This window comes from Barbus barbus, assembly GCF_936440315.1.
Source record: "Barbus barbus genome assembly, chromosome: 14".
In the NCBI taxonomy this organism is placed as follows: domain Eukaryota; kingdom Metazoa; phylum Chordata; class Actinopteri; order Cypriniformes; family Cyprinidae; genus Barbus; species Barbus barbus.
The window spans coordinates 14,994,411-15,018,015 of record NC_136742.1 but is presented as its reverse complement, the minus strand read 5'-3'; the positions used below and the strand labels follow the sequence as shown (position 1 = coordinate 15,018,015).

The 23,605-nt window shown below is 36.6% G+C and overlaps 2 protein-coding genes across 5 annotated transcripts in view; both read left to right on the top strand.

Annotated features, from left to right (window-relative positions):
* Positions 1-23,605, top strand: part of LOC306880185 (creatine kinase B-type-like) — a 985,569-nt gene that overhangs the window by 365,927 nt on the left and 596,037 nt on the right. The window lies entirely within an intron of this gene.
* The window catches only part of LOC306880240 (disheveled-associated activator of morphogenesis 1-like), an 89,939-nt gene that overhangs the window by 6,929 nt on the left and 59,405 nt on the right, over positions 1-23,605 (top strand). For 2 of the 4 annotated variants that reach the window (XM_079433625.1, XM_079433624.1), the window contains exon 1: positions 21,004-21,301. The exons of the other annotated variants lie outside the window; for them this stretch is intronic. The gene's annotated coding sequence lies outside the window, so the exon portion shown is untranslated. Of the gene's footprint in view, positions 1-21,003; positions 21,302-23,605 lie in introns of those variants that run through there. 4 annotated transcript variants of the gene reach the window in all.

The following is a 23,605-nucleotide window of genomic DNA, read 5'->3' as shown; positions in this document are numbered from 1 at the left end:
TCTACTCAGGTTTTTCTAGTCGGATGTTTAAATCCATTTGTTTTGGATTTATTATTGATGTTATCATATAACCTTGAGTGGTTTGGCGGTTCACTGGAATTAAATTCTATTGAAACTGGTGTTCGTACATAGTCAGGTGTAGTCAGGTGGTTAACATTAAAATGCCTTTTTCATATCCTTTCAATAACTCAGCAATTCTTAGAATTCTGTGGCTTCCTTGTAAAGTAAACATTTCAGTAACATTAAACCAAGTGCCTCACACCCTTAAGAAATGTGCACTTTTTTAATTGCCACCATAAATGTTTTTCCTGGTATGGAAAATCATACATGTCAGGTCAAGATTTTGTATAAAGAACAATGTTTTTTGTTCTTTTGTGAGCTCAGCATTTGTATAAATACAGTTGTTTACGACAACAGATTTCCTTGCTTGATAGTTTCCCTCTGTTTAACTTCCCTAAAGCAGTGATGCCATTTGATTTGTTTGATTTGTTGCAGGGATGTCCAGCAGTGTCTATGTTTGGGCCTGTGGTTTTAGTGGCGGTGTGCGCTCTCTCTACAGCGTTGATGTTGCCGTCATTAGTGCGCTGTAATCTGAGTCGCAATCTAACTGTGGGGAGGCGTACAGACATGGTTCTTCCTCTGCCCCCACACTGCAGGGGCTGGACAGATAAAACAAGGCTAAGGGCCAAAACAAACTAGCGTCGTCATCCCTCACGACTCTTTAAGGAGGTGAAGTGTGGCTGAGTGTGCTCTGGCCCCCCTTCTAAAAATTTGAGATGTGAAGAGGCTGAGAATGGGGGCAGAGGACAGGAACGTGTTTATTACATAGGTATGATTAACACAGACAGCCTGTTGGCGACACCTGAGTTGTAAAGTTACTTGGTTAGCATTCCTTCCACAATGAGCTCCTTTAGTGAGCTTCTTGTGTAAGTCAAGTGCACAGCTTTTTCTTAAGGGATAGTTAATAAAAAAAATTATTCTTTATTCTGTAGAACATGACATTTGATTTTTTTTAAGGAATGTTCTGGCCACACTTTCTTCTGAAGTTGTTTGGTAGCTTTGGGTGAAGAACAGACCAAAATGTAACTTAAAGTTTTGATATTTGTTAGGTCTGTGTGTTGATGGACATTTCTGAAACTATCTGATTCTGATTCACAAGTGCACAATTTGATTCTGATTCATTTGGTTATTGTTATAATGTCCACTATTGTAGTAGCTTATTTGTTAGTATTTTAAATTAGCGTATTTTTTGTTGTTTTCATTTTAATTTGTCATTATTGTTAGTTTTTTTTAAAGGGGTCCTATTATGCTTTTTCACTTTTTGAATTTTAGTCAGTGTGTAGTGTGTATGTTTGGGCATAAAAAGATCTACAAAATTACAAATCTCAAAGTCCACTACAAAGGGAGATATTTCGTTGAAAAAAAAAATCCCTTTTCAAGAACTACAACGAACGGCTCGTTTGGACTACAAAGTTGTTTTCCTGTATTTGTGATATCACAAAGTGGTCCATTAGAATATCATTAAAATAAATCCCTCTTACGGAAATTTGAATGGTTGGGGTGTGGAGAACACTTGGTAGAGAACTGCACGTTTTAAAATCGAAACCCGGTGCGGGTGTTTTTATATCACTGTATATCTGAAGGAAACCGACTGTCTTCAGAAAAGTTTGGATGTCATTTTCATTTAATCTTGCATATAATGTCTGATAAAGCAGCGTTTGTGAGCGGAGCTCTGCTTTGTGTACAGCTTACCGGGGAAACCTCGATCTCTACCACTCCAACACCACCTCCCGCTGGCAGAGAATTAATTTGCATATATATGCCGACACAAATAGTGCAAGTCTGTGGGACTATGGTATATAAATAAATTCATCTGTATCACAGTTTCACTGCAATTCATGTTATAATCTTAGAATTAAAGAACAATAAACACAATACATATTACCTGCACATAGTAAATGCAGTTATTTTTAAGCTGTTGTTGACATCCTATCTAAAACGTGATTTAGCCAAAAAAACAAAAAACAAAAAACCTAACATTACCACTTTAATATGTCTTGCAATATCCGTGCGTGCAAAGGCTGCACAATCCTCTTGTTCAATATTCTCGAGGTCTGAATAGATATGGCAATATTGACGAACTTGCTGCTTTGGCAAGGGGCGGGGTAATACTGAAACACCGTCTAAGCTGTTCGCCAATCACAGCGCTCTGGGACAGCTAACCAATCACAACACATTTTGTTTTTCGGAAGGCAGGCCTTCATCAAACCCAGAACTAATCGAGCCATTTGTGCCAGACTGGGGAGAAAGGTATTGTAATAAATTATGTGAAAAATAATGTGTTTTTCGAACCACCAAGCATGAGAGCATGTTCTAGTACACCCCCAAAACAAAATCTAAACTTTGTAAAAGAGCATAATAGGACCCCTTTAATATATTTTTTATATTTCTATTCAACTTTTTATTTAGTACTTCAACTTTTTTTTTTTTTAATTTCATTGAATATTCATCTAGTTTTAGTTTTCTAATTTTCTAATTTTTCTCCAAACTATTGCTGTAAGTTATATTAGGAACATCTAACTTTATGAAAATATTGATTAAAAAATAACAAGGCCAAAACTATAGTTCAATTGCTATTCATTTAACAGATGAATTTGTGATTATTTTCGAATCATGCACGCAAAGTGGCTTCTTAAAAGAGTTTTTAGTCTGTAAATCGGACTACACTGGTTGTGCTGTATGTTTTTGCATTAAGCCCAAGAGAAAAAATCAATAACATATTTTGATAACTAATAAATAATTATTTATTACATAGCATGCACTTCACTTTCAATTGAGATGGCAAACTCATGTAAAATATGACTTTTGTCATGGGCAAATATGCTATAGATATATTATTTGTATAGCGCTTTTAACAAGGCAAATTGTGTCAAAGCAGCTTTACATCGGCTTGATATAAAGCTTGGTGGCTTTATATCAGCTTTACAGTATCCTAATCATCCCCTTACACTGATTGGCTTCATCACTCTGTCTCCTCTCCACCAGTAAGCTGGTGTGTGGTGGGCGTTCTGGCGCACTATGGCTGCCGTCGCATCATCCAGGTGGATGCTGCACACTGGTGGTGGACGAGGAGACACCACCCCTCACAATGTAGAGCGCTTTGAGTGCTTAGAAAAAAAAGCAGAAAAGCGCTATATAAATGTAATGAATTATTATTATTATTATTTAGACATAGTTTGTCGAAATAGTGTCATTCTCCTCTGGCCAGACAAAATCAGGTCTTCACTGGGGATCAGTCTCTGGGGCTCATCTAGGTGTCCTGGCTGTAGAGGTCATCGCTAGGTGCTGATCCACCATCTGATCTGGATACAGTCTGGATCTGGGTAGCTATGGTGACCTCATTAGTCATTACTACTGTGCTGCTGGGTAATGTCTGCACCTGCTGATGTTATATTTTTTGTTAATTTAGCCACTGTATTAAATAACTACTTGGGGTTGTGTTTGTTTTCTTCTAAAAGAGACGTAAAGTAAGCAGATCTAGCCGTTTTTAATGCTTTTCTGTAGGATAGGGTACTTTCCCGCCAAGCAATACAAAATACCTCTAATTTTGTTTTCCTCCAACTGCGCTCCATTTTCCGGGCTGCTCTCTTTAGGGGCCCGAGTGTGCTCATTATACCACGGTGTTGGACTCTTCCTTAATCTTCCTTAAGCGTAAGGAAGGAGCAACCGTATCTAAAGTGCTAAAAAAATGAGAGTCAATAGTTTCTGTTACATCATCAAGTTGTTCTGAGCAATTGGATATGCTGAGGAATTGAGATAAGTCATGAAGATTATTTAAAAAGTAGTCTTTTGTGGTAGAATTTGTAATAATATGGTAGAACCTTGGCTTTACAGCTTTAGTATAGCAAAAATACCAGTCTGTTAACAGACAACACTGTTATTTTTTAGAAGATGTGTAGAACACAAGTTGTATATGGGCCACTTTTTAATACTTTTATGGTGTTTTTTTGTGGTCATTTTGGAGCTTGACAACCTCAGTCCTCATTCAATTTCATCATGAAAATTAACTTTTGTTTTGAATGAAAGTCAGGTTTGAAATGACATGAGGGTAAGTAAACAGTAACAGAATTTTTCGGGTGAACTATTCCTCCAACAGTTGTGTTTGTGAAGTGATGTTGTTTCGTTCATTCTCTAATGACTGAATCATTGAAGGAAAACCAGCAAGACTTCTTCAAAGACCATGTTTGCCAAACACTTTCATTCCATTCCCTGTGTCAGAACCACTGGAAGGGCTTCCATTAAGTCTTTTGTTCAATGCTAACTGAGTACTTGTTAGATTCCATCATCATCTTGCCTTAGAAACACATCTTTCTCCTTCATCAGAGAGGCCACATTTTGGTTTTTAACACATACACGTTCTTTTGTTACCTACACTGTCATCTCTGTTTCCATGATGTGGCTTGATTTGGAGCCAAAGAACAGCTGACGCTCCAGGTGTGCTGATAGTGGGAGGGATAAAACAATACAATACTGCGGAAAAAAGAACATCAGGAGCATTGTCTTAAATGACTAATGTGGGTAGTAAATAAAAACCATAAAATAAAACATCCTGTGCTAAGTTGTGTGGGGTAGAAGCAGAGACCAGTGTATTAGTGAAGCTTTCAGAAGATGTGGAGAAATAAGTATTACAATTTCTAACCGTAACGAGATGTTTGTGTCACCAGGTGTCTTTTCCCGAGAAGCTGCAGTGCTAGAGATAAACTCAAAATATTTAGAGCTCTTTAAGGATGATAAAGGGATGTTTTAAAGGTAGAGGCTTACAAGGTCAATAGAGTGCTCGTAAATTGTAATTGTCTCCTTAACACAAAGAATGTTTTATGGTGAAGTGGAGAAGTGTTTCCAATCTTAAAGAGATAGTTCCTCCCCCAAAATGAGGTTCTTTATCATTTACTCACCTCATGTAATTCCATCCGATTCAATATTGACCAGGCGCTTTGAAGCCACAATAAGGACAAAAAAATCACCCTGAAAGTAGCATAAAAGTGGTCTATATGATTTGTGCACTGTTTTCCTAGTGTTCTGAAGTCATATGGTACCCTTTTTTTTAGGTATTCATTAAAAATCTTGAAAAACAGCCACATTGTCATTTTAGTATGATCTATATACTAATGTAAGATTTATTGACATTTTGAATTAGCTTTTATATTTTCATTTTTCAGTTAGAATTTAGTTTTAGTCATTTTGTTGTGGTTTTGTTGTCATTATCATTGTTATTTTTAATAGTTTATTTAGCTTTTAATTTATTTTAATACTTCAGTGTATTTCAGTTAGTTGCCAAAGCAACATTTTTAATTTTATTTTCATTGAATATTGTATTTAATATTTTTTTTAATTTCAGCTTCATTATAATTATATAAAAATATATATATTTTATATTTTATGAAAAAAAATATAATAAAAAAATACTCATTTTAGTTTTTATTAACAATAACACTGGGTGGCCATTTTCACCATTAACTTTTATACTGTAAATTAATATTCTTCTATAATTTTCTTATTTTGTGTGTCACAAGTTATACAGTATTCAAAAGACATGAGGGTGAAAAAATAACTACATTTTTATTCAGTCTTCAACTATTCATTTTAGCCTTGTTGAATAGGATACTCTCTCAAACTTTCTAAAGTTCCCTTGTGAAGCCTGGATAGGTTTGATCAGTGACTGGCAGAAGTATTCAGACCCTTAATCAGTTCCTATATTGAAATTTAGGCCAGGTCTAAGATTGAAATTACGGTTTATGGTGTAGCAATTGAATAGTAGTTGTGGAGAAACAAAGTGAAAGTTAAAAATTAATGATAATAAAAATAATTTTTAATGGATTCCCTTTTTAGCAAAAACATCAGGACTATCAGGAGCCATAAAGTACATGTCTGTCATGATTACATGCTTGTTGGATTGCCATCCCAGGTTTGACATGCATGTCCTTGTGTTTTATTAAATGTTTTGTGGCACAGTTATGGTGTTTACCTCACCTTCACTGAGTGTCTTCAGGTGCAGGTGTACACTAAAGTTGTGTGTCTTTCTCCTAACTTCTAATACAAATGCAGAACTGTGTTGCTTCTGACCCAGAATCTGTGCTGGTGGAACTCATTGCTGATGTCCCCTGGAGTGTCAGCACCGGCTGTTCTAGTTAGAATAAGGCCATTTCCTGGGGTTTCACTCCAAGTATCTGCAATGCAAGTTGTTGAGAATTAGGACTTTGAAGGACAAGGTCTTTGGCATGCTTGTCCATTAAAAATTCTCCAACGTGTTTGCATGTTTTCCAAAGGTCTGTTTAATGTTTTTGTCAAATCCTGCTTTTGTTTAATCCACTTCCTTCCACAATGTGGTTTAGTTATTTTCTAATTAAATGAACATAAGTGAAATCTTGTGATCCACTTGTGTGTTTAGGACTTTCGGGAGCAACCTCTTGCTCTCTGTCCAATGACAAGTGATGACCTATTTTCCAAACAGCACTGCTCTCAACCAGATGCGATGGACGACATTAATAACCGATGAATTCATTTTTTTTCCCCATGCAATTTAAAGGTTTTGTTTTAACCAGCCACAATGAGTTGCAGGACATTTTGTTTATCACTAGGCTTGTACTGTATTTCTGTAGCATCACACTGAGTAGCCCCGGCCACAGTGGAATCTCATTGGCCAAATCCTGCTCTGCATAACTGTATATCATATATTAACCCTCTGGTGCTCCTTATTTGGGAGTCACACTTGTGGTCTTCACGGTCAAAAGAGACCGGACACCTAAAATATAACTTGTCACAAAATGTTTTTTTTTTTTTTTTTCAAACATTTTCTATTACTTTTCAATTATGGCAGAATTTCATGTTAAAATAGAGATAATGCCTTTCAAATCCAATTTTTTAAAGCCAGATTAGTGCAATCTAGTGGGAGTAAAATAAGAAAAAACATGGTTTATTTTACATATTTCCTATGTTACAGTCACACCAGTTCATAGGTGTGTGTGTGTGTGTGTACGCGTGTGTGTGTGAATGGATGTATTGGTTTTGCACTCTTGATGTTTTAAAGTTTCGCCCCATCATTGCTGTGTACTTTTTTATGCATTGTGGCAGATTTGAAGATTATACACACAAAAATTTTTGTGATTTTGTCAAATTTCCATTCATTTATGGTCGGTTATTTTTGACTGAAGACCACAAGTGTGACTACTTTTTTTTTTTTTTTACAACCACTTAGCCTGCTCGAATCAAGCCCTCAATTTTTTTTTGTGTGTGTTCACATTCCAAATGCTATAAAAGTCACCAAGTTTTGTACCATTCTGATGAAGCTGTGATTTTTTTTTTTTTAAATTCAAGACAGAAAATTTGACCGAAGAGAACCAGAGGCTTAAATATGTCTTGACTGACTGGGATTTCACTTTCATTGTGGCAGACTGTGCCTGTTAAAGACATGGTGTTGTACAAACTTATGCTGTATTGATTAAATTGACATCAAAATGAGGTCATGGTGAAATTACATTTAAATGGCCTTTAATTTACTCGGTCTCATTTTGTTTATAATGCCTCTCTTTTTCAGATCACAACAGGAGATTATGGACAGCATGTCCAAGCATCTGTTTTTCATTAATGAAGACGTAATGCAATAAGCAAAATAAATGAATAAATAAACTAATTAATAAAATAATATTAAATAAAAAAACATGAAGTAAAATATAAAAATATAAAATATTTAAATATTTTTTTCTTTTTGCTTTTAGTTCTTTGTGGAACTAAATCACCACCCACTTTTATTGTGTGGAAAAGAGTTGCTTGGACATTCTGCCTAACATCTTATTTATTTTTTCGGCATAAAGAAAATGATAAAGGGTTGGAAAAAACATTTTTGGGCCAACTCTTCTTGACAATGTTCTCTACAGGCCCATGTAGCACTTGGGTTTGTGTGTATTTGGGCTGGTAATACAGTGTGCTTAATGAACAGGGTGGAGATGGTTGAAACTTGTACAAACAGTACTGCCTCTAATTAAGTGAAACCATATTCAGAATGGGTGATGCTGCAGTTATTATAAGTTAAAGTAAGTTTTCAGTACTCCACTTTCGCTGGCCCCACCATGTTGGTTTCACTAAGACTTTTCTAAAGACCTTGGTCTGTGTACTTGACTTTGTGTGACAGGCCTGGTCTGGTTCAGGGTGAGCAGGCAGGGATTATATGTGTTACACCGCATGACCTGCTTTGCTTCATGTTTAAAGGAACATACCTATGAGACAACAAAACGTCCTGTTTCTCACAAACAGACAACAGGCCATCTTGTTCTGGCATGTTTAAAGAGCAAAGGAAGATTCCCTCTTGCTGTGCTTTGCTCTTCAGCCAAGTTCAGTCCACAGGTCCTGTTCAGTAGGAGGTCTTAAATGAGCTGCTTGCTTTTACATGTATATGAATACAAAAAGTATTTGGGTAATGTTCCACCTTGAATGAAATCTTTAAAACCTTAAGTAAGCAAATTAGATTTTTGTTTTATTATTTTATTTCATCTTATTATATCATTTTTATTATATACGTTTCTTAGGAACAAGAATCTAAAATCATATTATGATAGCTACAATACTTCTTGAGTTACAGGCACTCAAAGTTTGAAATATATATATATATATATATATATGACACTCAAACAGCTATGTTCAATGCAAATATTTTGATAGAGGGAAACAAGATAAAATTCTAATTTTAACGTTATTTCTTCTTCAGACATTGTTCTTTAAATAAAATAAGAATCAGTTGCATGCAAAGTGACCAAATTGTTTTCGACCACTGAAAATATTCAACAATCTGGACATGGAGCCTCATTGAGATCCCCAAATCTCTGGGATTGAACAATGTAGGGCCTTGAACTTTAAGATTCTAAAAGAAAAGTTTATTGACAACTAGAAACTAAAATGATATTGCGATATCTTTAATACTTCTTGAGTTATAGGCATGCAAACTTTGAAAAAATAATATTTATGGCACTCCGACAGGTATGTTCAATGCAGTTGTCCTGACAGAAGGAAACAAGATACATCTCTAGTTTCAACATTTATTTGTTCACCCAGGTGAAAAACAAGTACACTTCCATAATGTACTTAATGTGCTCTATTTTCGCGTACTAATTTTGTACTTAATATACAAAAAATTATCCTTTAGTACTTTTTTAGATAAACTTAAGATCATCTAAGTGTACTCAACTGTGCTATTTTGAGACACCATGAATATGAACTAAAATGCGCTTTTAACATACTATCTTTTGTATTTAAAAAATGTGTTTAGCTACCACTTGTAGTACACTTGAGTGTACTAGTGAATGAAAGATGGGTACATGTGTACTACAAATTAGTGCGTGAAAATAGAGCACTTTAAGTACATTATGGAAGTGCACTTGTTTTTCACCTAGGCATTTTAACGATTTACGCCTGGAGCCATATTAAAATTCCAATATCTCTGGAACTGAACCAAATAGGGCCTTAAAAATAAAAATGCCAAACGGAAAATTTGTTAAGACCCAATATCTAAAAGGGCATTAAGATATCTTTAATACTTTTTGAGTTACAGGCATGCAAACTTTGGAGAAAAAAACTTGAAAAGTGCTATTTCCCCTTTTTTGAATGGTCATCATTGGCTCCTAATGCAACAAAGATTGCTAAAGTCAACAGATTTTACTAACAGACTTACTAATCTCTATGTAAAATTAACATTATGATGCTGCCATTTTCTGAAGTCATTTTTAACCCCCTGTAATTTGACTCTGAATCTCAGGTGAAAATTGCTTAAATATTCAGTAAATATTCATCCATGACATTTAATATTTTGGCTTTTATCACTATTCATCTTTATTCAGAAAAAATATTAGCAAAATCAAAAATTTGAGCCGGGGACCTTTGGTTGAGTTGACACGGAATGACCCTATAGTCAACCAAACTGTTGACAGTAGCCATTGACTTCCGTAGCATTTTTTTTTTTCATACAATGGAAGTCTATGGCTACCGTCAATTCTTTGTTTACCCATATTCTTCAAAACATCTTCTTGTGTTTTCAACAGAATAAAGAATCTCATACAGATTTGGAACAACATGAGGGTGAACAAATGATGACAGAATTTTAATTTTTGGTTGAACTATCCCTTTAAACCACCATTGCCAAACCTGTATTTTTTTTTTTTTTTTTGGCTTTTGTTTGTATGCTACACTGTGAGATAGTCTCACTAACATCACATGACATTTTTTGACCATAAACATGACTAGCTGAAGGTTGATCGTCTTACTCAGCAGGCGGGTGTTGCATACTTGCCTCACCTGTGTTTATCACCACACCTGTTAATATATAATTTGCTAATTGTTGTATTGCATTCACCTAATAATTTGTGTGTATAGAGGTGTGCAGCCGAGCAGGTTTTATACACGTAAGAGGATAACCGGATTTAGCAACACTTTGTGAGTCAGCAGTGGCCAATATGTCTGGGTTAGTTTCCTTTCTCCCAGCAGTCACATGGTTATTTCTTTACCTCACTGTGTCTGTCATTGCTCAATCAGAACATGCGGGTCTGGTTTGACACAGGAAATGTGAGTGCTAATGGACTTCCGCCACAGTTTCTCTTTATCCATCCAAGCCTACCACAATCTTGGGATGTTTCAGGCTTTATGAAAAATGCAGGGCAGTGTGGGGAATAATGGTGCTGATGTTTCACATGGATGGCTTTCGTAATGTGATCATGCCATGCCACATAACAGAATGAGAAACCTCTGATCCCCTCATCTGCTCGGCCTTTTATTGGCTCTTAGTGAACAGGATAGCGCAGCATGACTGAGACTTTAGCAGGCCGTTCCCAGCACGAGAACACCAGGGCGCGTGAGATTACTGCGGTAAGGTTTCACCGTCAAAAAGAACAGCACACATCTGGGATCAACAAGTTAAACCGGAGTTGTTAACCTTCAGATTCCAGTAATCTGGCGTAAGCATGATTCCAGCTTTCACAACAGCTGCAGTGCAGCGACGAGTTCAAAGTTCCATCATTTGGCGCCATTTGAGGTCTTTTGAAAGTTCATCATAAACTCTTTTAAAGCACTGTTCTTAACTTAGACTTCAACTGATTCTGGGGTTTTTATTTTAACAGTACCCATGGGCGATTTAGAGTAATGATGATAATGCCAACTGCTCTCCAAATAGCAGAAACAAGCTCGGGTCAACATCATTGCCTTGGAATGCACATTGGAAAATGCCTTGTAAACCTAGGAGACCAGAAAATAGTGAATTGCTTATTGTCTAAAAAGGCAACTCTAAAGCCCAAAAATACTTTGTTTTTTATGTGTAAATAATAGGGTCTAAAAAATAGGGTATGATTACAGAATGAATATAATTCGTTTGTGCTACTTCCATCATGTTGACTTTGTCATGTGACCTACCAGTGTCAGTTGTGTCGCTTCACTGCCATTCACATCTCCTCTCCTGTGGTCTCATAGTAAAGTGTAAAGCTGAAGTACACTTTAGGCTTACGGCAAATCTTCATGGAACCTTATACGGTCACATATACACAATAAAATAGCATAGGCTTCTTCATGGCTTGTGTTTGCATATTTCATTTCATTCTGTAACCTACTTGTTCTACAGATCTGTGTATTAGTGCTAAAATGCTACTGTTTTTGATAGCGTTGATAACGTTTCTCACAGATGTCATGATGTTTTTTGCGTTTGCCTTACCGAATGTGGTATCCTGTCAGCAATAGGCTAACCTGTCCATGGGCATTTTTGATTACTTTCAGTTTAAGTGCTGTTGATGCAGTGTTGCCAGATATTGCTGTTAAAGCAAATAAAAACTGAAATTAGTTCAGACCCTTTGCAGATAAGATACAGATACTGCTAACCCTAAACTGCAACTTTAAACTTTATTAACTTTCTAAAGTGTCAAATTAATTGGAAAAGACCAAATATGCTTATAATAGCTGTATCTGGAAACACGGCGGAGGCTGTGCCCGCACCCTCACTCTCTCAAGCCTCATTCACTCTGCCAGTGTCTCCTGGTATATTTATACCACGGACATTAAACATTCTTGCACACTCATATGAAGAGTTCTAAACAGCAAATTAGTCATTCAGAGAACAAATTTTATTTTTGAACATGAAAAATTTACCTTGGTGACCTCACAGCTGGCTACAGCCATAGTTGTAGTAGACTTAGACAGCATTCTGCACAGGAGACTCAAATCATGGTTGATTTAAGTAGAGATTGGCATATGCATGTTGTTAAGCTAATAAGCATAAAAATACATGGCACACACAAATACGGAGAAATCTATCAGTATTGAATGAAAATAAGCAATTCATTCTCTCACTTCATCCGCCATCTTGATTAGAGTGCTGCAGGGATGGCCTATCTTGGAGTATCTTTGGGAGTTTTTTTTTTTTGCTTATTTATTAGTTTGTATAACCACAGTTGTACTACACATACCATGGCTAAACTATGGTTAGTGTAGCAAAACTATGGTTAATTTATGGTTACCATAGGTTTACTATAGATAACCAAAAACCAATTGTCTTCATGTCAGGATGATAGAACCCAAAATGTGAAAATGCCAACTTGTTTCTTGGTTTAATGACTCATTCCGCCGGCACTCTATTGAAAAGTTGAAAGATCGACAATACCACAAATTGAACAGATTGTACTGTCAGTGCTTGTAATTCCTCTCAGACTCTGACTAAAATCTGTGTTGTAGCTCAAATTTAAAACTATTCGCTTGTTCTTATGAGTGAGAGTGATGCTTTTTTCTGAGTTCTATAGTATGTAGGGCTGGAGGACAGAAGATTACAGGATTGTGTGAGTGATCAAGAACAGCTGATCTGATGATACCACGGGTAATTAGAAGCTTGCTGAGGGTGGGTAGAGCACTTCTCTAAGCATTTAATTTGAGATATGAAGGGGTCTCAATGCTGGGAGAACTGGATCTGTGGTTTCTGTGCAAATAGCACACCTTAAATTTGCCATGTGTGAGTGTAATTAGTGGGCTGAAACAGCAACATGCACAGTGTTTCTTAGAGTTAGATATGCCAGAAATGTTTTCATAATGATATTTGCACCATTAAATAGACATTTAATTAATGTCACATGTTAAAAGTTCACAATGACAGCACAAAAAGAAAAAGAAAAACCTATTTCTGTTCTTATGTGGAGTTTACTATTGTAGAACAGTTTTCTAGTTATCAAGTCATAAGATTTTCAAATAGTTTTTTCTTTTTATTGTTTGTCCTGCATGGTGCATTTATCAATCAGCACCACCTATTGTACTAGAGTGAATTTCTAGTTTAGTTTCATTTAGTCCTTAAAAATGTGTTACTTACTATGAAATAAATGTTAGCTAAACGTTAAATAAAACTCAAGGTCACATTTTATTTTAAGGTCCATTACTTCCATTAACAAACAATTACCTATGACTTTTGCTTTAATAAACACCTAATTTGCTTCTTATTAATATTTAGTAAGGTAGTTGTTAAGTTTAGGTATTGGGTAGGATTAGGGATGTAGAATATGGTTATGCAGAGCAGAATATGTGCTTTATAAGTACTAATAAACAGCCAATATGTTAATAATAGGTATGCAAATAAGCAACTAGTTATTGTGAGAATTGCTCCCTATACAAAATTGTTACCAAACTATTTTATTTCATTTAGTTGCCGAAGAAACATTTCTCATTTTCATTTAGTTTAACTTGACATAATAAAATAATTAAGACTAAAATAAAAATAAAAAAAAACTACAAGCATAAAGAAACTAATAAAAATGACAAAACAGGCAACAAAATGACTGAAAATTTAACTAAAATTAAAGAATGGAAAATATTATAATAAAAACAGATTAAATGATACTAAAATAACTCTGATGAATATTTGCTTGGTGTGAATAGCCCTTGATTAGCCATTTGTCTCACATTTTCATTTCGCATTTGGTGTGAATGGCCCTTTATCTGCACCCACATTAAAATGGTTTTACCACCTTATAAAGTATATTACTCCCGGGGATCACAAGGGATTACCAGACAGGGCAGAAAATGGTTTGTGCGCAGCACCATCAGATAACTTTGATTCAGATCACTTACAGGCAGAAACAACTCCATAACAGAGAAACAGAACAAGCCCTCTGTGTCTGCACAGCTGCGGCCCAGACGTGGCATTGTTCTGCATGCGTGCAGGGTGTTCAGGAGATGTCTATCTCTGAGAGAGGAGATTGAGATCTCATTCTGGCTTTGACGGCACATTTTGTTCGGCAGTAGATTTGGCAGAACATTTGTGCATTGTAGGAACTGAGCTAAATGATCCATTTCGCTACACTAAGTAGTCTCTGGTGCATGTTACTATTTTTAGTTTTTCTACCTGTCAAAAGTGTCTTGCGAAAATTTCTGATTCCATGTACGTCAATTCAATTGGCCACAGCTCTTTAAACCTAAATTGCAGTAGAAACATGGCTGTGTCTGGGAGATATTTTCAATTATAGGGCTGAGATTATACTGAATCACATGTTCTTTTTTTATGAGGTACAATAACGTCATCATCACTTGTCTGAGACAGCAATCCAGCTGTTGTTTGATGTAATCATGATGATGTGTTGTGTGGTCATTGAAAACCGTGTTGGTCACATAAAATGTTTTGTGAAGTGGTTTTGCAACCAGAGCTGCCCCGGGATGGAGGCCTCACCCTCATCATCACACAGGGATGCATGGCGTGAGGCATGACCAGACCTGCCAATACATCAAGTATAAGTTGCACTTCTTTTGGTTGGCTGATTTAAGCAAATTTCCAAACAAATCCATTTCACAGCCACAATAAAAGATAATAATCTAAAGCAGCTTAATATGGGCAGCTTACTTTATTTCAGTGTTCTTGATTTAATGTTTGATGATTGTTGATTTAGTACGGAGACCCTAAGAGCTCATGGTGGTGGAAAGATTTCGGGGTGGGTGAAAAAAATTTGGGGTGGGAGGAAAACATTTATTTCAAATATTTTGCGTTCTCTCGCAAAACTTTGCGTTCTCTCGCAAAGATGTTTGCGTTCTCCCCCCCAGACAGACCGGCCCATGAGACATTTAATCAGCAGCCCATTGGTTATTTTCTTAATTGACATTGGGCTGACCCAATCACATCTTTAAACAACTCCCATTTTGGTCTCTCTCTCTCTCTCTCTCTCTCTCTCTCTCTCTCTCTCTCTCTCTCTCTCTCTCTCTCATGATTCATTTTCCACTCAAAGTGGAGTCTGGAGTGTGTGATATACAGTATATCTTCTGCAGTAATAGGGTAAGTGTTGTTGTAATGATGTGTGATCTGACATTATCAAGTAGGTTATATCATCAAATCACACACAGAGTGCACGCACTTGATTTATTAATGTATTAAAAAATTCCAGGCATTCTAAATTGTAGACGGCAAAAATGCTTCTGTATGCTTTTTATATTTATATAATATAGTTAACTTCTATATCTATATCACACAAAGAGTACCGTTTTTCTGCAGATATCATGAACACATTTAATAATCATTTCATACAAGTCCAGTAAGCAATAAGTGACTTACATTTTAGACTTATTGCTTGTTTTTGCTAAATTTTGCCAAAGAAAATAATTCCAATCAAAGATCACAGCACTGTTTTGCGTCTCTGAGCAATGGACGGTGTACTTATTGAATGAATCCGCTTTTTGAACGAATCGGTTGAATAAATGATTCAGTGATTCACTCACTAACACAGTCAAATGCTCCGTTCCTGAATGAATCAGCCGTTTGAATGAATCGGTTGAATCTCAATGACTCATTCATTAATGGCCACTTTCTGTCACCAAAGTCTTTGCTGTCACCTACTAGCGGTTTTAATTTCACATTTTTTTTTTTTCATGTCTTAAATTACTTCAAATACCAGTATTCAACGTTTTATGTTAAACACAACATTAGGCCTATTTATGCATCTGTAACTGCAGTTTAAATGCATCCATGTCCCCTCTGAGATACATTAAATACATCTTAATGCTATTTCAGATGCAGATTCCAGAAATGTTTTCTTATGTTGGAATGAAAGACACTGGATGAAGTGCTTCCTATTCTTACCCAAAAATACAAAATGGAAGAAAGAGTTAAAACTGAACACAGTCTTGCTACTAAAGCTGTATGAATATTTTTTTATATATATATTTATTTGCTTCTTTTCCATTTTGCATTTACTTGTACTTTTACTTTCAATACTTAAGTACGTTTAAATATCAATAAATATCATATACTTTTACTCAAGTAATATTCTAAACGAAGACTTCAACTTCTACCAAAGTCATTTTTTGGTAAGATACCTGTACTTTTACTTTAGTATGGCTTTCGGGTACTTTATACACCACTGCACACACACACACACAAACACACACACACACACACACACACACACACACAAACACACAGGATGCCTTCTTATGCTTTTAAAGGTTCATCCAAGGAGTTTACAGATTTGACTAAGTAAGTTTACAGTTTATTTAATGCTATACTATGGGAAACAGTGATCATCTGATCAACAATTTATTATGTCTCTTCCCTTTCTCCCTCAAACACACAGGCACACACAAGATGGATGTCATAAGTATAAATCAGTGTGGCTTATAGTTTTATTATATTAATAAATTACACTTTTTAGAATTTTTCAATGTGTCAACTTTCACTGTTTCCTATCTATTATTATATGGCTTTAGTGCTTTTATGGAATAGGAGCTGGTATACATATTCAAGGGCGTGCAAAGATGGGTAGTATTTTGATCGTATGTAGTGGGCTAGTCTGGGCCAAAATGCCAGGGCCGATTCTTTTTGTCCCAGTCCAGCCCTGCATGAAGGACAAACGGATTTTCCAATCATTACAATTCAAGCGATGTAACACGTCCAATGTAGTCAGATTGTAGACACGGTGTAGAGCAAATTGTGTCAATCCAAATGTAAGATATGAGGGGGAAAAAAACGACCTCAATAGAATGGCGCCAAAGAGACCATTACGGCAAATGCAGTAGTATACAGCAATTTTAAAACATACACTAAGTCTCTGTATGTGAGGTCTGACGTCACAGAAAATTCCCATGATGCAAAGGGTATTACAGTTATTTACTGCAAAGGGATTTTGCAGTATTATACTGGGTGATATACAATAAATAACTGTAGAAATTACAGAAATGTCTAACAGTGTACACATGGGGTACGTTTTATCCATGTGTTCACCAAACCCATCTTGAGTGTTTGCTTCTAAAAAGCTCATTTTTTAGTTTCATCTGACCATAGAAGCCAGTCCCATTTGAAGTTCCAGTCGTGTCTGATAACTGAATATGCTGGAGTTTGTTTTTGGATGAGCTAGGAGAATTTTTCTTGAAACCCTCCCAAACAACTTGTGGTGATGTAGGTGGTGTTTGACAATTTTTTTTTTTTTTTTAAGGTTTTCTGACCCCGAGATTCAACTATTTTCTGCAATTCTCCAGCTGTGGTCCTTGGAGAGTCTTTAGCCACGCAAACTCTCCTTCTCACTGTGCATTAGGACGATATAGACACACGTCCTCTTCCAAGCAATTTTGTAACATTTTATGTTGATTGAAAATTCTTAATTATTGCCCTGATGGTGGAAATGGGAATTTTCACTGCTCTAGCTCTTTTCTTAAAGCCACTTCACTAATTTGTGAAGCTCAGTTATCTTTTGCCGCACATCAGAAATATATTCTTTAGTTTTTATCATTATGATGGATGATTAAGGGAATTTGGGCTTTGTTTTCCCTCCTATTTATATTTCTGTGAAACAGGAAGCCATGGCTGGATTATTTCATGTTCATAATCACCCTGGAGTGCTCAAAATTGTGAATATGAATGGGGATATACTTCAGAGATATTTTCTCATAAGAATTTCTAGGGGTGGCAATAATTGTGTCCAACGTGTGTATTTGAGAAAAACATTTTTCATAATGATATTTCCCCCCATTTTAAATTCTTGCAATCCAATGAAAGGTTAGATTTTTGTGAATTTTGTAAATAAAAGATCAAAAGGATTAACAATGCAGATTAATTTTCACAGCCGCCTTTGATCATTTTTACCAAGGGTGTCGATATTTTTGGCCATGACTGTATATTCATATAATTTATATTATTTATAAATATATTTAATATATAGTCTGTAGGTTTTGTATTGGCCAAAACTTTATTAGATTTCAAATGCAATAATTTCATTTTAAAATATCAGCTGAGCAAAACCTCAATAGTACTTCCACATAAAAGATCTGCACCCTGCTTTACAACCCTATTAGCTGCAGCCTAATAGCCCACCCTCTCCTCTTCATAGCCATAAGCTTTCTTCCAGTCTCTCTCGTGGCTATTCTAATGGGAATGGGGCTCGTCTGTTTTTGCAGCTGCTGGCAGTGCTTTTGAGAAGGAAGCAGATGCCTGTCATGTTACCGTGTGGTTGATTAAACGGGTGAACTGAGTTTAGCTGTTAGCATATTCCTTACACATTGTCAGTTATTAACCAAGCCTTATGAAGTGGAAAATAAACCCGAGAGTAAAAGCTTTGCCGGAAGGACCAAAATATGATCATATATAGTAGGCTGTCTCCGAAGCCAAGGACCTCTGTAAGGAATATTGTTTAGCCGTATGTTAGTTTGTTTATACATTCCAGGCTACAACTGTAGGCTCTGGACTTCTACCTTAGAGACTCCTGTACAAGTCATGCTTAACTACCATAAACACAGAACTAGGACAGACAGGAAGATCAAACTCTCTTAATTATCAGTTGATTGACAATTACCACACTTGTTCCACTGTGTTCAGGCTGTCATCGGTTGATTACCGAGGGTCGGCAGAGGTTATGGGTACTTTCAGACAAGCTTTCCATAAGCTCCACAGGAGGGTAGCTTCAGTGTTTTGTTCCCTGGTCTCCACAGTTAGTATGTCTGCAGCTGCCACACGGTCTCCTGTGCCAAAAACCAACAATAGTTATTACACCCCCTACCATCAGGTTTTCCTCAATTTGCTATTTAAGCCATTAATCCAATTTTCTGCTGTTTGAAGAAGAAAATTGTTGAAGCTTTTAGCATTAAATTAGACCATTTGCCCATTCAAGGATAGGCGAAGTTGAGTTGTTTAGTTTTCACTGAATTGTTTCAATAAATTATTTATGTCAGCTTTAATACATTTCCTGGAAGTCTCTGCAATGCATATTTCATATTAAAAAATGTTTAGTATAAGTTTGGAGTATAAGTTTTTTAAAAATGTTTTTTGTAAGAAGTCTCTTATGTTCACCCATGCCTAGTACACCACAGCCTGGGGACCCAAGATACTTACATGCAACTTGCTAATGCTTGTCAGTGGCAGGTGGTATTAGGGGGAGGGGACATTGTCATTCTAGCTTTTTGTTGCAATGAAGTTGCTCTGTATTTTTGGTCTCTTTGGTCTCAACAGACTGATTAGTTAATTGATCGTGTGCTTATTTTTTCTCTTACAGAATTTTTTTTGGCTCTATGCTTTTTTCTTTGGCTTTAACTGAAGGCATCTCCTAACATACTCTCTACAAAAGAATTAAGATGATGATTAGCCTGCTAAAACCACAGATTCATTAAGTCTTTCACTCTCTCTTAAAGGGATAGTTCACCAAGAAATGAAAATACCCCATGATTTACTCACCCTCAATCCATCCTAGGTATAGCCTATGACTTTCTTCTTTTAGACGAATACAATTGGAGTTATATTAAAAAAAATATCCTGGCTCTTCCAAGCTTCTGTAGTGAATCAATGCGTTGGTGTAAGAAAAATATCCATATTTACAACTTTATAGACCGTAATCTCTAGCTATGCGTATGTCCTATATCATCCACTGAAACACCACTTTCTCATGAAAGTGCAGAATGCCTTTATTCATTAGGCATGTTTTATTGGATTGTGCTGGTTTCAACTCATTGAGAAAGTTTTTTTTTTTTTTTTTTTTTTTTTAATTCAGTTAACTCTTTTGAAGAGATTTTTAACAGAGTTGATCCAAATACAGTTTTGGAGTTTTAGCAAAAATAAATGATAAAAACATGATATAATTCAGTCATAATATTTCTCGCCATGAAAATAGCCACAGAAGCTGTAATGGCGGTAAACACAAACAAACAAACTCATGATAGCGCATGCGATAGTTAGCGGAAACTAGAGATTACGGTTTATAAAGTTTTAAATATGGATATTATTCTTACACACATGCATCAGTTCGCTTTAGAAGGCCTTTATTAACTCCCCAGAGCTTTGCGGAGCAATTATAATGGATGGATGAACTTGTTTGGGCTTCAAAATCTCAACAGCCATTCACTGCCATTATAAAGCTTGGAAGAGCCAAGACATTTTTTTAATATCACTCCGATTGTATTCGTCTGAAAGAAGAAAGTCACATACAACTAAGATGGATTGAGGGTGAGTAAATCATAGAGAAATTTTACATTTTTGGGTGTACTATCCCTTTAAGCGGCCCTCAACATATACATACACACACACACACACACACACACGTTTACTTTCGTAAAAGTGGGGACATTCCATAGATTATATTATTTTTGTATACAGCTATCTATAAATCTAACCTTAACAGAAAACCTTCTGAATTTTTTGAATAAAAAAAAAGCTACACATTTTTATAAATGATGATATTCCAAAAGGTTTTATCGGATATAGCTCACTTCTAGGTACAAAATATGGTTAAGTGCACACATAAACAAATAGCAGTGAACACACACACACACACCTGGGTTGTCCATTTCACAACCCTTCTCTAAACAAACTGTAAACAGTGCTGCAGCAGAACGCAAGGAGAGAGAGAAAGCGGGGAAAGAAGTGAAGAGCAGTGGGCGGAGTCGTAATCTGACTGTATCCTATGAGAGACCTGGGTGTTGAAAAGAGGTGTGGCTTGTCGATAGTAACATTTGTGCCTGTGTCCTCAGAGAGAGAGAGAGAGAGAAAGGAAAAGACAAGGGGGTGCGTTTGTATGAGATGGTCTGTTGAACAGCAGGGAGATGCTGCATGTGTGTTTACCGGTCAGCCGGTGAGGATCACTCACGCCGGCTCTCCAATATGGAAGTGTTCTGGGACTGATCTATGGCACATTTATGTTTAGAATGACTGAAGTGACATCCTTGAATTTACATTCTTCTCAAGCCTTTTAGTGAAGATCCTTTGAGCTTTTGGAGCCAGTCTTGTTTCCTCTTGAAGGATGTAACATTAAACGGACCATAAGCAAAGGCATAAAGGGTAAGTTAACACAAGCAGAGGGTTTTCCATCTCATGACAGTCTGAATGAACGTTTGCGGTGCCTTTTTCCTGTGTTGTTCTTTAGCTGTGACGGCAGCTGAGTTGTTTTAATAGCTCGTAAAGCCTTGAAGGGCAGGTGTGCGCTCTCTCACTGAGCGCTGTGGACGTGTACAGCTCTGCAGTGTGTCCATTGAGGTGACAAGACATGCAGCTCTCCTTTAATCATCCGAATTATACATACAAATAAAAATATGAGAGTATTAAAAGCAGTGCAGGCATCCATATTAATAGGACTGGACTGGGTAAGTGGAGATCACCTTGAAAGCAAACTGCTTTCACAAATTGACAAGTCTTTCCTTGCTGTATTCCTTATCTTGAGCATTTTTTGGTTGCATTTATTCTCATGGGATGTGCTTAAAGGAGAACAAGTTGTTTGGCTGCTTAACTCCAGCACGAGTGATTATTTTAACGGTATCTTCCATGCTCTGAGCTGTCGTATTTAGATCACTTATGGTCTTTTGGTTCAGAATATTGCTGTCACATCTGTTTCAAGCGCTACCCCACCCTCAGAGGTATCTGGGTTAAGATCGAGGCAGTTATGGGTTCAAAGCAGTAGCCTCTGAAGCTTTATCTCTCTCTTGTCCTTTATTTTACCTTTTTATTCTTTTGATATATTGCCATCTTTCAGCTGTAGAGCTCTGGATGGTGTCGTTCATAATTAATGTAAATATTCGGGCTGAAATCAAGGGAGAATTCTGCTGACCTATTAAATGTCTCATAGGCTAAAAGCTAATTTAAATATTAAATTGTTTTTAATAAGAGGGTGTGGCTCAACTTCTGGATTGCAGGATTTAAATTACGCTGACAGATTGTCATTTCAACGGGCCATCTGAACATTAAGATAGAAGTCATCAAAAAGGCAAGTTAATAATATATTTTTTTATTGTGGTTGTCCTTGGATTAGTGCAAAAAAGAGGGTTGAATGCAGGTCGACCATACATGTGCTGGTTGCCATGGCAACAGCAGGGCAAGGGAGGGACTGATAGCATCCTCAGTACAACGCTGTTGCTACACTTTTGCCATATAATGCTTTCACATCACTGAATTTGTTTTGTTATGTTGTGTTATATTTATGTCCAAAGTGGATAGTACAATTTTAAATGATTTAGTTTATGTGAATGGAGAAAGATGGATAGTATGTAAAGTGTATAAAACCTGTTTTCTCACCATAACTCATTATCCTTTGTGCTTCAGCAAAATTGACGTTTCGTGAGGCTGTCTCTAGCCTCGGGGGATTATAGGATCAAGTTAGCATTCGCAGTGGTCAAAGGAGTCAGTGAGCCGCCATACGTCTGAGTCAGGTGTCATTTCCTGTCAGACAGGGTCTCAGAGTTCAGCGGTATCTCTCCATTGAGCTCCTTCCATCTCTTATCCGTGGCCAGCATAACTCTTGTGGCCCTCAGGCCGAGGCAAGTTCAGACTGCCATCTGCAAACATGCCTGCTACGTTTGAGCTTAATGTGGGCTACATTGACTCACTATTTCAGGGCTTTGGCTGTGTAAACCAGAAGAGTGCATTAAAAATAAAATCAGGTCTTGGCTTTTGCTAAAATGCATGGAGGGCCATAGGCCTATATAGGTAGGCTGTACAGTTGGTTAAAAAAAAGTATTTTATTTAAAATTCTGGCCTATGCAGATAATCTGCTAAATATTTTTATGCTATGCCTGATAACCAGTTTTATTTTTCTACTTATTTTAATATTGTGTTATTATGCATTTAGTAATATTTTTTAGGGCTGCAACAACTAATCGATAAAATCGATTATTATCGATTATGAAAATCATCGACAACGATTCTCATTATCGATTAATCGGGTCTGCCCACAGTGCACGTCCAACTTCAGCTGGTTAGTCAAATTACGGCACTGAATAATGCATTTCTATGGACAAAATGCATCTAAAAATAGTGGAGGAAACAGAATGAGATTCTGCCGGAGAAGCACGTGATCCAAGCTGCCCAAAACATGATAATTCTTTATTTTAAGCTTTAAGTTAATGCATAAGAGTAATGGCTTGCCCTGTCAGGCGCTTTGACAGATGCGTGTGCGTCCTCAGCGCAAAAACGTTCAGTTTACGGTCATATCCTTATCTATAAATGCCACAAATTCACGCGAGCATATCCATTTTTGCATAAAGGTCCGTCCTGACAGTCTGTGTTAAGTTTAAAATACCGAATGAGCGCCGGCGCGGCGGGCGCGCGCACGCGCGTCAGACGGACAGAACACAGTAGAGAGGGAGACAATTA